The 17,565-nt window shown below is 48.5% G+C and overlaps 1 non-coding gene across 1 annotated transcript; it reads left to right on the top strand.

The window, feature by feature from the left end:
- The first annotated feature begins 7,566 nt into the window (after positions 1 to 7,566).
- On the top strand, positions 7,567 to 7,639 carry TRNAG-CCC (transfer RNA glycine (anticodon CCC)). Its single transcript has one exon. It is a non-coding gene; the product is annotated as a tRNA-Gly (tRNA).
- The last annotated feature ends 9,926 nt before the right edge of the window (positions 7,640 to 17,565 follow it).

Raw genomic sequence — 17,565 nt, 5'->3', positions numbered from 1 at the left:
AAACTCTGGGCTCATCTGGGATTGGCTGATCTGGGGTCGTCTGGTGGTCCTTTCCCAGTTGAGAGGAGTCCAGTGGAGCCCTGAACACAGACCTTCTGCCCAACCCACACACAGTATGGCCGAGCAGGGAGGCTCACCAGACCCTTCGCTGTCCAGAGTTGTTCTTGAGGCTTAATCACAGAGGCCCCTGTGGCTAATGTTTGTTCTCCAGCCCTTCCGGGAGGTTCTGGCTAATACCTTTAGTCTCCAGCCCCTCCAGAGGGCTCCCCACCCCCACCACAATGCCCTTGTCATAAGATCACATCTGAAGTCCCCAGACTAACAGACTCCTGTCAGGACATTCCAGAGGCCTAGAGATCACTTCCCAGTAGCTGAGGGCAAAGGCTAGACTTCAGAGATGATAGGCAGTGCTGGGGTCCTGCAGGTAGATCCACAGGACTTGGTGTCGTATGGTTCTTAGGTTGGCCTCATAGCCTCGGTTGAGCTTGGCCCACCACTGATGACTAGGATAGGGCCTGTGTGTCTGAGTGTCTTGATGTAAGGGACAGATTGAAAGATTTGTTGTTTAGTCGCTAAGTTGTGTCCAACTCTGCAATCCCTGACCAAAGCCCACCAGGCTCCCCTGTCCATGGGGTTCTCCAGGCAAGAAGTGGATTGCCGTTTCCTTCTCTAGGGGTTCTTCTGCACTGCCAGAATGGGGGCTACTGAGTCAACCAGGGACGCCTGATAGAAAAATTAGATGCCCCAAATTAAGGCCCAGCGCTTGTCTGCTGACTTTTGGCCTGGGGGCTGTGGAGGAATGCGTGCAGTAGACACTCTGAGACTTCAATTCCTGAGAAGACAGCCTGCAGCCTGCCAGCTGGAACTCCCTTCTGCCTGGGATTTCCCTCCCCTCCCCACAGGCCCTCCCCCTTCTGGCCCACATCTAAGCAGGGCCTCTTCTCTTTCTGAGGCTTCCTACCCTTCCCTTCTCGGTCCTTTCCTAGGGTCCCAGCTCCAGCCCTTCCTTTCCCTCTCTTCCTCGGACCCCTGGCCTCCCCTCTGGCTCATGGTTTGTACCATCACGATTGTGTACTTTGCAACTTACTGTGGCCTTAACAGTTAAAATGGTGGTAAAATATACATAGCATAAAACTACCATTTTAGCCATTTTTAGGCGAACAGCTCAGTGGTCTCCAGGACATTCGTAGCTCTGTGCACACATACCACCATCCATCTGCAGAACTTCTTCATGCCAAACTGAGACTGTCCATTAAGGAATAACTCCCCTGACCTTCATTTTAATAATTTACTTATTTATTTTTTAGTTTTGGCCGTGTTGGGTCTGCATTGCTGCACTCGGGTTGTGGTACATGGTGCGGGCCTCTTATTTTGGTGGCTCCTCTTATTGCGGAGCATGGGCTCTAGGGCAGGCGGGCTTCAGTATCTGTGGTGCACAGGCTTAGTTGCCCCTGGGGCATGAGGAATTTCCCTGCACCAGGGAGCGAACCTGTGTTCCTGCGTTGGCAGGTGGATTCTTTACCACTGGACCGCCAGGGAGGTCCCCAACATTCATTTTTAAAACAAAATGAATAAACCAAGAGTTAAATAAAGACATCGGCATTTCCACTGGTGCTATGTAATAATCCTGGTAATACTCTGACCTCTGTGCTGTGGAGGAACAGTTGAGAACATGAACTTGCAGACCCTCTGAGATCTGCAAGAGCTGTGCCATTACGGGTCTCTCCCTCACTGTCCACACGAAGGGAGGAAGGAAACAGGCGCATTCACAGACGCTGTCCCTGCGGCGATCCTTCGAAGAAGGAATTCTCTATTATCTATTATCACAGATGAGGAAAGTGGCCAGGATATCTCTCCCCGGGGCAGTCTGAGCTGACAGCAAGACTCACCTGAGAGGAGGGCAGAGGGCCAAGGGCAGGTGGCTCCCACAGAAAAGCACCTCTGCTATTTACACAACAAACAGGCTTTTTTTTTTGTAAATTATTTAGCTGCACTGGGTCTTAGTTGCAGCATGTGGGATCTAGTTCCCTGACCAGGGATTGAGCCTGGGTCCCCTGCACTGGGAACTTGCAGTCTTAGCCACTGGATCACCGGGGAAGTCCTCAACAGTGTTTGAGTTACCCTCCTGTTCCTGGAGCGGGTTGCCATTTCCTTCTCCAGGAGATCTTCCCAACCCAGGGATCGAACCCTGGTCTCCCGCATTGCGGGAGATGCTTTACCATCTCAGCCACCAGGGAAGCTCCAACTTTCACTTTCACTTTTCTGTTCCTGGTACCATCCTCATTTCTGAACTCAGGATGAACAAGAATCTGCTCCTAATATGGTTTCTAGTTTCCAGAGGACCAAATGTTGGCCTTCTGAGCACTGAAGTTCACCTCTTTAAGAGTTAAACACACTTGTATTTAAATGAGATAATCCGTTAACTAAGATTTCACTTTCTTTTTTCCTCTTTGAGCTGGTGTGATATATCTGTGAGGACTGTGGGGACCTTGTTTACAGAGTAAGGAACATTATTCTGCTATTGATTCCTTCTAGCGTATTACTCGTCACTGTTTGTTCTTTAGTTCTTGTATTTCTTTGGTAAATATTTATTGCACGTTCTCCATTGTTTTCCCGAGATTCTGGATCATCTTTACTATCTTTATTCTGAATTTTCTGAAAGGTTGCCTGTCTGCATTTAGTTGTTTTTCTTAGGTTTTATCTTGTCCCTTCATCTGGGACATTACTTTCTGCTTTTTCATCCTGATTAACTTTCTGTAATGTGGTTTTTGTTCTAGCCGATAGTGGTTCTTCTTGCGTCTTATGTCTGCCCTCTGATGGAAGAGGCTAAGAGGCTTGTGTAAGCTTCCTGGTGGGAGGGATTGGTGGTGGGAAAAACTGGGTCTTGCTCTGGTGGGAAGAAAAGTGAAAGTGAAGTCGCTCAGTTGTGTCTGACTCTTTGAGACCCCATGGACTGTAGCCTACCAGGCTCCTCAGTCCATGGAATTTTCCAGGCAAGAGTAGTGGAGTGGATTGCCACTCCCTTCTCCAGGGGATCTTCCTGACCCAGGGATCGAACCCGGGTCTCCTGCATTGCAGGCAGATGCTTTACCTTCTGAGCCACCAGGGAAGCCCAATGAAGCTTTAATCCAATTATCTGCTGATGGGTGGGATTGTGCTCCCTCCCTGGTAGTTGTCTGGCCTGAGGCAACCCAGCCCTGGGGTCTATGGGCTCAATGGGCGGCTTAATGGCATACCTCCAAGAGGCTTATGCCAAGGGGCCCCTTCCGGGACTGCTGCTGTCAGTGGCCATCCCCTCTGCAAGCCCCTGCTGACCCTCGCCTCCACAGGGCACCCTTCAACACTAGCAGGTGGTTTTGGTTCAGTCTCCTGTGGGGTCACTGCTCCTTTCCTCTGGGTCTTGGTACGTGCAAGATTTTGTTTGTGCCCTCCAAGACTAGAGTCTGCTTCCCTCGGTCCTGTGGAAGTCATATAATCAAATCCCACTGGCCTTCAAGGTCAGATTCCCTGGGGGTCCCAGTCCCTTTGTCGGATCCTCAGACTGGGGAGCCTGATATGGGGCTCAGAACTGTCACAACAGTGGGAGAACTTCTTTGGTATATTGTTCTTCAGTTTGTGGGTTGCTGACCCAGCAGATATAGGATTTGATTTTATCATGATTGCACCCCTCCTACCATCTAGATGTAGCTTCTTCTTGTCTTTGGATGTGTGGTATCTTTTTCTTGGTGGGTTCCAGTGTCCTTCTATCTATGGTTGTTTAGCAGAGTTGCAATTTTGGTGCTCTTGCAGGAGATGAGCATGTGTCCTACCAGAGCTGCTGTTTGGACTCGGGCCTTAGCCCCATAGTCAAGCCCTTTGTGCCACTGGACTTGGTCTTTCCCCAGTGCCTCGAGCTTGTTGTTTTGTTGTTTAATCGCTAAGTTAGGTCCAACTCTTTTCGACCCCTGGTCTGTAGCCCATAGGGTTACAGCCTCCTCGGACCATGAGATTTCCCAGGCAAGAATACTGGAGTGGGTTGCCACTTCCAGGAACATCTCCCAGAGATCTTCCTGACCCAGGGATCGAACATGCGTCTCCTGCATTGTCAGGCAGATCCTTTACCGCTGAGCCACCGGGGAAGCCCACACTCTCTTGTAGCTTCCTGTATTTTAAAAAGGTCATGGGCCAATCACTTAAGGGACACCAGACGCGGTTGTTGTGTTGACTGATGCCAGCTGTGGCTGTTTTGAAATTTTGCAAGAGAAAAGAAAAAGCCAGATCTTCATTGGGATATAAAACTTCTCCCTATTCCCCAGGGCGGGGTGGGGCACAGTTTTTGAGGCACTAGCCTACTGTGTTCCCTCTTTGCCTGGCAAAGAAATAAAGCTACTTTTTCTTTCTCCTCCATAAATAACTCAGTCTCTGTATTTCTGTTCAGCATCAGTACACAGATAGCCAAGATTTCTGGCATCGATACCTGTGCATGGGTCAGGGAGGGAACTGCCACTTCCGTTGGCCTGAGTACCAATCAGTGTGCTATGTGTTGGGGCATGTGCTTGAGTGTATGCTAAGTCGCTTCAGTCATGTCTGACTCTTTGCGACCCTATGGGTTGTAGCCCGCCAGGCTCCTCTGTCCATGGGATCCTCCAGGAAAGAATACTGGAGTGGGTTGCCATTTCCTCCTCCAGGGGATCTTCCCTACCCAGGGATCAAATCCAAGTCTCTTATGTCTCCTGCACTTGAAGGTGGGTTCTTTATCACTAACTCCACCTAGGAAACCCCTTGTTGGGGCATAAAGGAGACTAAAAGACTGCCCAGTGTTCTGGCCCTCACTGATGGGAGCAGAAGCAGATGTGTGCATCATTGCAGTTCTGAGGTTATGGCTGTGGGGCAGCGGTGAACTGGGCCTTGTGGAGTAGACACTGAGTGTTTAGCCCAGGAGAGATCAGGGCCAGCCTCTTGGAGCCTTCATTTGCGCTGAGACTGAGGCACTCGTAGGCACTTAGAGGACAGGGCCACCTGGAGAGAGGACATTATGTACGTACAGCCACTCGACTGAGACTCCACTGTCCGGGAAAATCCAACATGCCTTGGAGCAGCTAAGCCCGTGTGCCACAACTCTTGAGCCCGTGAGACACCATAGTGAGTGTGGTTTTGAACAACTGGGGAGAATAGTGACAGCCAACCAGAGACAAACACCAAGGACTGTATAGCCACGCTCACGTTATCCATTCTTGGTCTGTCTGGGCATTAGTGGTTGCCACCCTACTTATGCAGAATCCTCTGGAAAAGTCTCTCCCATTCAACAACCACTGAATTGGAGTCTCCAAGGGGGTGAGTCTAGGAGTCAATTTTTGATTAACTTTCTGAAATGATTCCCACAGCAGTTTGGGAATCACTAGCTCAATGTTTGCCTTGCTTAGTTATGCCTAAGGATGATGATTAGAGAGAAAAATCCTGGTTTTTCTCCTGAATTTCTGTTTCAGAAGATTTGGGATAAAACATGAGTGTCTATAAGAAGCTCAGATAAAAGGCTTCCCTGGTGGCTCAGTGGTAAAGAATTTGCCTGCCAATGTAGGAGACACAGGTGCAATCCCCAATCTTGGAAGATGCCACATGCCTCAGAGCAGCTAAGCCCGCGTGCCACAACTACTGAAGTTGTGCTCTAGAGTCTGGGAGCTGCATCTACTGAAGCCTGAGCACCCTAGAGCCCAGGTTCCACCACAAGAGAGGCCACTGTACTGAGAAGCCCATGCACCGCAATGGAGAGTAGCTCCCGCTTGCTGCAACCAGAGAAAAGCCCACACAGCAACGAAGCCCCAGCACAGCCAAAAAAATAAATTAAAAAAAAGCAGCTCCCGTAAGAATGAGAAATGTGCTTGGTAGGGAGTGACATGGTCAGGATAGAATTCTAGAAAGCTCACTCTATCTTTTCATAGTTGGACCATAAAGAAGGCTGAGGGCTGAAGAATTGGTGGTTTCGAATTGTGGTGCTGGAGAAGACTCTGGAGAGTCCCTTGGACTGCAGGGAGATCAGTCAGTCCTAAAGGAAATCAACCCTGAATATTCATCGGAAGGACTGATGCTGAAACTCCAATACTTCAGTTACCTCATGCGAAGAGCTGACTCACTGGAAAAGATCCAGATGCTGGGAAAGATTGAAGGCAAAAGGAGAAGAGGGTGGCAGGGGGTGAGATGGTTGGTTTGCATCACCAACTCAATGGACATGAGTTTGAGCAAAATCTGGGAGCAAGTGAAGGACAGGGAGGCCTGGCAAAGAGTCGAACGTGACTGAGCAAATGAACAATGCTCTGGCTTGGCTATGGTGGAGCAAGCTGAAGGAGGTCCGACCGAGCGGCCGTTTAGGAGGCTGTTGGCAGATTCTGAAGAATGAGGCGGAGGCTGTGGGGTTGCGGAGGAAGGGATGGCTTGGACAGATGTTTCAAGAGAAGCTTCAGGATTTCACGATAGCCTAGGAGGGATGGACTTGATGTGAGGGGAGAAGGTTGCTGTGCGGTGACTCCCGAGTGTCTAGCTTAGAAGACTGGAGGAGCAGCCGGGGGTCATGGAGCCGGTGTGTGAGGGGGGCGCGGCAGGCAGGAAGAGAAGGAACTCTGGGTCGGAATGGGAGCAACTCCTTCCAGATGTGCTGGGTTTAGGTGCCCGCGGACTTGCGGGTGGCAGTTTCCACAGAGGGGAGGGGTAGAGGTGGGGGTCCATACGGTGAGTGTGAATGATGCGGGGGTGAGTGTGTGGGGTGTGAGGGGCGGAAGGGGGAGGTTGGGGGCCTGAGGACTGGCAACATTCACAGGACAGACAGTAAGAGAGGGACCCGCAAAGGAGGAGGATGAGAAGAGAACAGAGTGGGGGGACATGAAGGCAGGAAGAAGAGGCCAGCTCAGCGTCAGAAGAGAGTGGGCCCTGGTGGCCTGCGGTTGGGTGACCGGGAGATGGTCGGCGCTCGTCTCCAGAGCCCTTCCGGGGAAGGGTGGAGAAATGGATTTTTCTAATTGTAAGGTTGGGAGGCCTTTGTAAAAGTTTTGAGGTAGTACTGGTCGGAGTTCCCGGTTTTCTTTTTCATTGTTTGGTTTTCGTAAGCAGCAAAGAAACTTACAGAAAGGCTGTTGGGACCTGTCAAGACCAGACTTGGAAAATGGGCAGGAAGCGGGCGCCAAGCAGCAGGAAGTACAATTGTCTTCTAACTGGAACTGCCTGGGAGGCTGCCACAGGGGACGCGCTGCCAAGGTGTGTGCGGTTGGGCACGGAGCCAAGGCCGCGGGCGAGGCTGGAGGGCAGAATTGCTCCACCTGCAGCGACCCTGAGTCCGGGGTGGAGGCGATCACCTTCTCCTTCTCTCAAAGGGCTCTGTCTGTTGCCAAGTCACACATGAGGTACCACGTCTGCACTGAAGAGGCCCCCTCTTCTAGTTCACATAAGGGTGATGGTGAGCCGAGGTGGGGCTGGATATAGGAGAATCAAAGATGTTGTTAAGGTTTTTGGCCTGAGCCAGCTAGACCACTGGATTTGCCACTTACTGAGGTGGGGAAGACGGCTGGAGAAATGGGTTTAAACGAGCAACTAGGGACTTCCCTGGTGGTCCAGTGGCCAAGACTCTGCACTCCCAATGCAGGGGGCCCGGGTTTGATCCCTGGTTGGGGAACTAAGTCCCACAGACCACAACTAGGAGGTCACATGCCATAAATAAAGATTCCACGTGTCCCAACTAAGACCTTGCACAGCCAAATAAATAAACAAATAAAATATTAAAGAAAAATATCTTTAAAAATTGAGGGGGAACTAGCAGCTCAGTTTGGGCCCAGATGCTTTTCAGGTCTAGCAGACATCTGAGTGGATGTGTCAAGATGTTAGTTGGACATGCTGCTCTGGTGTTCATGGTGTTCTGGGCTAGAGATGTAGATTTGGGAGTCATGGAAGCATGGAGTCCTATTTAAATATTTATATTTTTTAGTTTATTCGGTTGTTCTGGGTCTTAGTTGCGGCACTTGCAATTTTCAATCTTCAATGTGGCATGTGAAATGGTTAGTTTCGGCCTATGGGATCCCTGACCAGGGATCAAACCCAGGCCCCCTTCATTGGGAGCTCAGAGTCTTAAGCCACTGGTTCACCTGGGAAGCTCCCTATTTTATCTTTTAATTGGGGTATAATTGACATACAACTTTATTGAGTTTCAGATATCCTGGTTCAATTTTCCTGATTTGATATTTGTATATTTGGCAAAGTGATCACCACAATGGGGGCTACTCTATCTAACATCAAACATAGTTACAGAGTTCTTTTCTTCTTGTGGTGAGAACTTTTAAGATGTACTTTCTTAGCAACTTTCAAATATGCAACACAAGGCTAATTATTTATTTAAGATGGATGCAATGACAGCATATGTGCCTCAGCAGAGAGTGCGAAATGCTGAAGAGAGGAAACCTGCTGGACAGATGCCTTTGAGGTCAAGAGAGGGAATGGGATCTAATGTGGGAGTGGAGGGGACAGCTTTTACTGGGTGCTGATCACGGAGAAGGTGGAGCAGCAAGTATAGAGCTGGTGAGTAGATGGTGGGGTGGGGTGGGGGATGGAGTTCGTGGAGTTCCATCCACAGATTGCTTTTATTTTCTCAGTGAAGCAGGAAACAAGGTCACCAGCTGAGTGTGTGGACTGTGGGCTCCCAAATGTTGGAGGAGAGGGGAGAAAATACGAATAATTATCCAGGATACTATTCACAGTGTCTATTTGGGACCTGATGTGACGAGCCGACTCACTGGAAAAGCCCCTGATGCTGGGAAAGATTGAGGGCAGGAGGAGAAGGGGGTGACAGAGGATGAGATGGTTGGATGGCATCATTGACTCAATGGTCATGGGTTTCAGCAAGCTCCGGGAAATGGTGATGGACAGAGAAACCTGGCGTGCTGCAGTCGATGGGGTCGGACAAGACTGAGTGACCACACAACAACAAAATATGGGACTAAGCACATCAACTACTTGTTGGACATGCAGACTCTCAGGCCCACCCCAGACCTCTTGAATCAGAACCTGAATCTGCTTTCTAGTGGCAGCTGACTCACGCACACTGGAGCTGGATCGGCCCTAATGGAGATAAATGGTTGAGCCGCTGTCTAGGGAAATGTAGATGCATGGCCAGGCAGTGTGAACAGCCTGAAAGGTTGTTGCTGAACCACACAAGACACCAGGATTCTTGGCCTCCGGAGGAGAATTCATTCCGGGGCCAGAGACGAGGCTTAATTGCTCAGAGCTTTTGTGCAATAAAGTTTTATTGAAGTATAAAAGAGATAGAGAAAGCTTCTGACATAGATATCAGAAGGGGACAGAAAGAGTGCTCCCCAGCTAGTCTTTAGCCAGATGTTATATAGCTCCTAGCAGTCTGCTAATTAGAGAAGGGAATGTCTCAAAACTCAGAGAATGGCACCAGGTGAGTCATCCTAAGCCATAAAACGATTGACATGAATCTTGTAGAAAGGCAGATGTCCATACTAATATATAGTTTCATTCACATAGATTAGGAGAACAGCATATGAGTATAACAAACTGGTTTGTCAAGTTGGTTCTGAGCCTTTAGGTGGAACCCACTTGAAGACAGAGTCTAGGGTAAAGGCATAGTGCATTAACATAGCTTAAGACAAACATTTCCATAAGAAAAATGCATTGGTTAGCTCAAGGTTTGAGAAAAGTTAAGTTCAGGTGGAACCAGGTGTCATTATGGCAACACAGTATTTTAAGAGAAACCTCTTTTATATCTGTATAGAGAAGGGGAAAAAAATATAACACCAGTTTGTTTCCTCCTGCTGCTTAAGAGAGAGATAAAAATGTCTGACACTTGCAGCCTATTTCCTCCATTTGGAGACCCCTGGCCTTCCTGCCTGTTACCCTCTCAAGCCCACTTCAGACCTGCCTTTATTTCTCTTGGTGCTAAGTCATGGAATTTCAGTGCTTGGCCTTGAAAACTCCAGACCACTTAATGTGGTGGCAGAAAAAAAGAAAAAAGAAATCTCAGTATGATCAGGGAATGATGTTCCCTCTTCTTCTGAAGCAGCAGAAATAAAAGCAGAGTCTTTTCTGTATCATAAAACCATCCTTGCAAGTGTTATTTCTAAGAAGGGAGTTTTGTCAGACAATAACATTTAAGAGGCTGTCGCTTTGTCTTATGAAAGTAACCTTTAACTTTTAAAAAGCTTGTGATTCTGATTGCTTGTCTTCCTTAATAATGCGTTGCCCTGGCAATAATATTTAAATTCACATCTCTGTTTTCTAAAAGGTATAAATACCTGTGAGCTTTGTGTGTGTGTGTGTGTGAAACCAGAAGGGGGGCACTGGCACCTGTCTCTTCTCTCACGTGCAGGAGGTGAAATAATTGCCGCAGTGACTGCGTGATTTCTTAAACAAAGAGTTTGATTCTTAGTGCATTTAAATGAACACACAGGAGGCAAGGTCTCTTGTGAGCGAGGAGAGTAGGCGTCATGAGGAGACAGGGGAAAGCTGGGAGCACTTCTGGGAATAAAGCAAGGGAGCTGACCGAGGTCAAGTACTAGGGTGATTAGATGGTGCCATGAGGCCCATGGACTGAGGTCAGGAACCCTGAACTGGTTCTGGGGCCAGTCTGCAAGGTGTGTGTGTGTGCTCAGTTCTGTCCAATTCTTTGCAACCCCGTGGACTGTAGCCCACCAGGCTCCTCTATCCATGCGATTCTCCAGTCAAGAATACTGGAGTGGGTTGCCATTTCCTTCTCCAGGGGATCTTTTCCACCCAGGGTACAAACCCGCATCTCCAGCATTGACAGACAGATTCTTTACCATCTGAGCCATCAAGGAAGCCCACTGTGCCACTTGGGAAACCCGAATCTGCAAGGTGGCAGGACTTTTTTTTCCAGCAGTGACCGACTGCCTCTGTGTAGGACTAGAGGAAATGGATGGTTGGTAGGGTTGGTCCAGGGTGGTGAGTTTGCAGGGGAAGCAAGGGGCCCAGGGATCATGGATATTTGTGGTGTGGATAGAAGAGGGCATGGTTGAAGGAGAAAGCCATGGCAGGGAGAAGACTGGGAGAAAAAGGACAGGGTTTGTTGTGGGTGGGGAGCGGGAGCGAGGACGTTGGAGCTTAAGTTCTGGAAGAAGGAGCAGCTGAGGACTCTGGGTGTGGAGAGTGAGGTTCCTGGGGCTGAAGAGATCAGAACACGACTGCTGATAAACTGGGTGGCGGAGAGGATGGCTTTGAAGATTATCTGGGGATGCGCTCCTTGGTCTACTCTGGACTAAATCTCAGTTTCCTCATCTGTGATATAGTCTGAACTGTTTTTACCCACAACACTTCTGACACCGTGTGTGTGTGTGTGTATGTGTGTTCTCTTTTTCCCCCTCACTCCAACCAATTCTCTGCTTCTCTGGACAGTAACTGGCGGGGGGTGGGGAAGACCTACAATTCAATTCACCTCTGACACTATCTACCATGAATTAGCACAGACATCATGAGTTCAGGGCTTCTTCCCCCAAGACTTGGCCCCTTTTGAGGTACCAGTTGCAAGTCCCAGACTGTCATGGGTATTATAAATTCAGTGTTCCCACAACTCCTTCCTCAGTTTCAGTTATTCTCTTTTTTAAAATCTTAGTTTGGTTGTGCTGTGTGGCATGAGGGATCTTAGTTCCTGCAACACGAATGAACCCATGCCTCCTGCAATGGAAGCGCCAAGTCTTAACCTCCAAGGAAGTTCCAGGACCTCCAAGGAAGTTCCCCAATTATTCTTTTAGGACAACTAGAGACCACTCAATTCAGCAAAGAACTTTACTTAGTACTATCACTTTCCTGGGCTTCCTGGTGGCTCACGTGGTAAGGAATCTGCCTGCCAACGCAGGAGACCTGGGTTAGAGCCTTAGGTTGGGAAGATCCCCTGGAGAAGGAAATAGCAATCCACTCCAGGATTCTTGCCTGGGAAATCCTATGGACAGAGGAGCCTGACGGGTTACAGTCCATAGGGTCGCAAGAGAGCGGACACCACTGAGTGACTGAGCATGCACGCACGCACATGCACCAGTTTATTAGAAAGGATACAACTCGGAAACAGGCTTCCCCGGTGGCTCAGACGGTAAGGAATCCGCCTGCAATGCGGGAGACCTGGGCTTGATCCCTGGGTTGGGAAGATCTCTGGAGAAGGAAATGGCAACCCACTCCAGTATTCTTGGTTGGAGAATCCCCATGGACAGAGGAGCCTGGTGGGCTACAGTCCATGGGGTCGCAAGGAGTCGGATATTACTGAGCGACTAAGCACAATAACAGGCAAATATAAGAGACGCAAAGAGCAAGGTATGGGGGAGGGAAGGTGTGAGGAGCTTCCTTGACCTCTCTGGGCGGGTGAATCACCCTCCCCACACCTTGCTGTGTACACTGACCCAGACTCTTTGAACTCCATTGTTCAGAGGTTTTTATGGAGGTTCCATTGAATAGGTGCGGCTCAGGAGGTCATTGCCCATTAGTGATTAACCTCGCTCCCCTTCCCAGAGGTAAGAGGTGGGGCTGAAAGTTCCAACACACGTTCACACTGTGGATTCCTCTGGTCACCAGTCCCTGTCCTGAAGTTATTCAGGCCTCCCTGGAGGCCCCTCACTGGCACAAACTCAGGTAAGGCTGAAATGGGCTCGTGGTGAATAACCAAAGACGCTCCCCTCACGTCTACCACTCAGGAAATTCCAAGATTTTTAGAAGCTCTGTGTCAGGAACTGGGGATAAAGACCAAATATATATTTCTTATTATATCACAGATAGGCACAAGAACATCCATCTTGAGGAATTTTTAAGATTCAAAAAGACAGTTTGTCCACATGCCAGCAGAGGGAAGAATGGTAATAGGAGTCAGAGAAACCAATGGGCTTCCCATCTGGTTCCCAGTCGTCTAAGGCAAAATATACTAATAAGCAAAAATGTACTATAATAACGATCGTTTGTTGTCTACCACGTCACAGACAATGGGCCTAGTCCTTTAGGCACTGAGGGGCTGTGGTCTAATACGTGCCGCTGTACTTCCGCCTCCTTGGCTGGGCAGAGGCAGAGAAGCAGGAGAAAGGACAAGTGAAATGCTTTTACCTGCTGCAAGGGGTGAGGCAGGAAGCCAGTGCTTTCTGAGTGTTTCATTTGTGACGGGCTCCGCATAATTGTTCTTTCTTAAAATAAAGTGATTTGTTCAGGTTCACAAACCCTGGCTCCCTGGTTGTGCAATGCAAGTAGACCCAGGTTTGATCCCTGGGTGGGGAAGATCCCCAGGAGAAGGAAATGGCAACCCATTCCAGTATTCTTTTTTTTTTTCCATTTATTATTAGTTAGAGGTTAATTACTTTACAATATTATAGTGGTTTTTACCATACATTGACATGAATTAGCCATGGATTTACATGTGTTCCCCATCCCGATCCCCCCTCCCGCCTCCTTCTCCATCCCATCCCTCTGGGTTCAAAATGTGATGTGTCTTTCAAAAGTAGCCATGCACAAAGGCTATTAGCTGATCACTTCTTGTTGCTGCTGCTGCTAAGTCGCTTCAGTCATGTCCAACTCTGTGCGACCCCATAGACGGCAGCCCACCAGGCTCCTCCATCCCTGGGATTCTCCAGGCAAGAACACTGGAGTGGGTTGCCATTTCCTTCTCCCCATTCCAGTATTCTAGCCTGGAGAATTCCATGGACAGGTGACCATCCATGGGGTCGGCTGCAGTCCATAGGGTCTCGAAAGAGTCAGGCACGATTTAGCAACTATACCATCACCCGACACAGATCTCCTAAATCCCTTAGAGTTTCCTGGGTGACAAGGAGGTGATGTCTTTTGTTCTAACAAGGTGACTCTTCATAGGCTCCTGAATAGTTCCAGAATGGAGGCTGCTCATCAGAAAGACCAAGCAATGATTAGATGCTTGGAACTTTCAGCCCCACCCCTCATCCACCACGGAGGGGAGAAGGGCTAGAGGTTGAGTTAATTAATAATTGGCTTTCCTGGCAGCTCAGATGGTAAAGAATCTACCTCTAACATGAGAGACCGGGTTTGGTCCCTGGGTCAGGAAGATCCTCTGGAGAAGGGAATGGCAACCCATTTCAGTATTCTTGTCTGGAGAATCTCACGGACAGAAGCAGAGACTGATGCAGGCCACAGTCCAATGGGATGCAAAGAGTCAGACACAACTGAGTGATAACACACGCACGGTGAAACCTCCATGATATTGTTGTTCAGTCACCAAGTGGTGTCCGAATCTTTTCAACCCTGACAGACGCCAGGCCGCTCTGTCCTCCACTATCTTCCAGAGTCTGCTCAAATTCACGTCCATTGAGTTGGTGATGCTATCTAACCATCTCATCCTCTGTCACTCCCTTCTCCTTTTGCCTTCAATCTTTCCCAGCATCTGAGTCTTTTCCAATCAGTCGGCTCTTTACATCAGGTGGCCAAAGTACTGGAAAGTATTCAGTTTCAGTCAACATCAGTCCTTCCAATGAGTATTCAGGACTGATTTCCTTTAGAATTGACTGGTTTGATCTCTTTGTAGTCCAAGGGATTCTCGAGTGTCTTCTCTACACCACAGTTCAAAACCATCCATTCTTTGGCTTTCAGCCTTCTTTATGGTCCAACTCTCACATCTGTACAGAATTACTGCAAAAACCATAGCTTTGACTATACAGACCTTTGTCAACAAAGTGATGTCTCTGCTTTGTAATATGCTGTCTAGGTTTGTCATAACTTTTATGAATGCCTCCATAAAAGTCCCTAAAACTTGCAGTTCATAGAGCTTCTGGGTTGGTGAACACATCCATGTGCTGGGAGGGTGGGGCATCCCAGCTCCATGGATACGAATGCTCCTTTGTTTGGGACCCTCTGGATCTCACCCTTTGCAACTCTTCATCTGGCTCCTGATTTGTATCCTTTACCATATCCTTTATTATAAAAATGGTAAATGTAAGTCTTTCCTTGAGTCCTGTGAGCTCTTATAGCAAATTATTAAACTTGAGTTGGAGTTATGGGACCCTCCAATTTGTAGCCAAATCAGAGAAAGGTATGGGTAACCTGGGGACCCCTTACTCGGGACTGGTGTCTGAAAGGTGGGCCATGTTGTGAGACCGAGTCCTTAACTTGTAGGATTTGATATTAATTTCAGGTAGATGCTTTCAGAATTGGATCACAGGACACCGCCAGCTCATGTTGGAGAATTGGTTGGTATGGGAAAAAGAAAAACAAAAACCATAGATTTAATATCAGAAGTTTTGTAAGTGGAGGATAAAGGAAACAGAACTTTTTCCTTTTTAGGGTGAGAATATTCCAAGCAGAAGAGTAAACACTTGGAATGAGCTTGAGGCCTGTGTGAGGACTAGGAGAATCTCAGAGGCTGGGAGTAAGGGCTGTGTGGGGAGGAGTCACAGACAAAAGAAGCAGAATGAATGAAGTGGGTCTGAGTGTTAAGGTTATTGGAGGCTACGTGGCTTGCTTTTTAATCTCAAGTGGTATTGCCTAGTTGTTAGCAAGGAATTGATAGCATCAGATCTGTGTTTTGGCAAAAGCCCTTTGGCTGAAGCAGGGGGAATGGAGGGGAGTGGGACCGATTTGCACCGGGACTGGCAAATTATGGCATGTGGGTCTATACCACTGTGAGTTAAGAATGGATTTTTAAATCAAAAGAAAATCAAAAGAGAAATAATATTTTGTGACACAAGAGAACTATAGACAATTCAAATCTCAGTGAAAAATTCAAATCAGGTTTTATTGGAACACAGTCATGTTCATTTATGTATGTGGTGTTCACAGATGCTTTGGACCCCAGTGGCAGACTTGGACAGTTGTGACAGAGACTATATGATATATAAGAACCTAAAAAATATTCTTCATTTTGCCTCTTGGCTTGTGCATGCGTGTGTGATCAGTCATTTCAGTCATGTCTGACTTTGCAACCCTATGGATTGTAGCCCACCAGGCTCCTCAGTCCATGGGATTCTCCATGCAAGAGTACTGGAGTGGGTTGTCATGTCCTCCTCCAGGGGATCTTCCCGACCCAGGGACTAAACCCCTGGTCTCCTGCGTTACAGGAAGTTTCTTTATTGCTGAGTCATGTGGGAAGCCCCCTCTTGGCTCATAGAGTCTCATATCTGGCTTAAAAAAAAAAACACTTTTATTTAGTTATTAAAATATCTATTTATTTGGCTGTGCCAGCTTTTAGTTGCAGCACACCGGGTCTTTAGTTGCAACGTGTGGGATCTAGTTCTTTGACCAGGGATGGAACCTGGCCTCCCTGCTCTGGGAGCATGGAGTGGGCTGGGAGCATGGAATAGCCACTGAACCACCACGGAAGTCCCTATCTGGCCTTTTACGGAAAAAATTTGCTCACTCCTGAATTAAGGAATTATTTTTTTTAAGGGATTATTTTAACGTTTCAGGCAAGAGGCCTTCATTAGGGTAGTGATGGAGGCGGGAGGGGGGAGGGAGGGAGAAAACAGAATGAATTTGGGAACTATTCAGGGTGGGGGCGGTGAGTAGACCAACGGGGTACAGGGAATGAAAGGAGGAATCTAAGGCTACTCCCCGATTTCTAGGTTGAGTACTGCGTGAATGGTGGTGCTAGCCGGGTCAGAAATACCAAGAGGGATTTCTGGAGCTGGGAGGCAAGGGGAGTACACGGGCTGGGAGGGACAAGTAAGAACATTTTTCAGAACTACTTTGCGTGACAGTCTGATTCCTGGAGTTATGCAGTTTGTGTGTGTCGCCAAAGATCCTAAGAACAAAGTGTTAGTCACTCAGTCGTGTCCAACTCTGTGACCCTATCTATGAACTGTAGCCCGCCAGGCTCCTCTGTCCATAGAATTCTCCAGGCAAGAATACTGGAGTGGGTACCATTCCCTTCTCCAGGGAATCTTCCCAACCAAGGGATCGAACTTGGGTCTCCTGTGCTGCAAGCAAATTCTTTGCTGTGTCAGCCACCAGGGACGTCTCAAACTCCGTGGAGCCTAGAGGTTAGTGTGGGACACCTGGCGTTCTGTGCTATACAGGTGAGCAACTAACTTCCTGTCGGAATTTCCAGATGGGTCAGCATCAGTTCTGTAAAATCAGAACCAGTCTCCAAAAAAGGAATCTGAGGATTCCAAAAGCCTGCGGGAGGCCTGGGAGAATATGATCTTGTCCCTAGATGCCAGGTTGCCTCTCATTCATCTCCAAATTGTCTGGGGAAGTTGCTCTGCTGGAGAAAGGTAGGGCCTGCCTCGAAGTAGTATCAGCCAAGTGAGCTGACCCTTTGGGGACCTAGGTTTCCTGCTGAGGGGTGGGGGCAGGAGCTGAGACGGCCAAGACCATCTCTTCTGTCTTTTGTCCTGTGGTCCTAGTCTCTTGAGAAGCAGTCCAGCCCGGTTTGAAGTACCTTTTTCTTGGCAGGGCTATTCTTCGGCTCTTCCTGCAGGTGGCGCTAAAGTGACACGATGGGAACGGAGGGGTGGGGGCCGGAGGGAGGAGAAACGGTCCTAACTCGCCTCTTTCTCTAGGTCTGCTCCTGCCTGTTAGCTGGAGGAGGTGGCGTTCACAAAGGCATTCCATTCTTTCCCTGATTCCTGATGGGGCACA

This window comes from Dama dama, chromosome 2 (assembly GCF_033118175.1).
Source record: "Dama dama isolate Ldn47 chromosome 2, ASM3311817v1, whole genome shotgun sequence".
NCBI classification, from domain to species: domain Eukaryota; kingdom Metazoa; phylum Chordata; class Mammalia; order Artiodactyla; family Cervidae; genus Dama; species Dama dama.
This window is presented reverse-complemented; position numbering and strand designations above follow the sequence as displayed.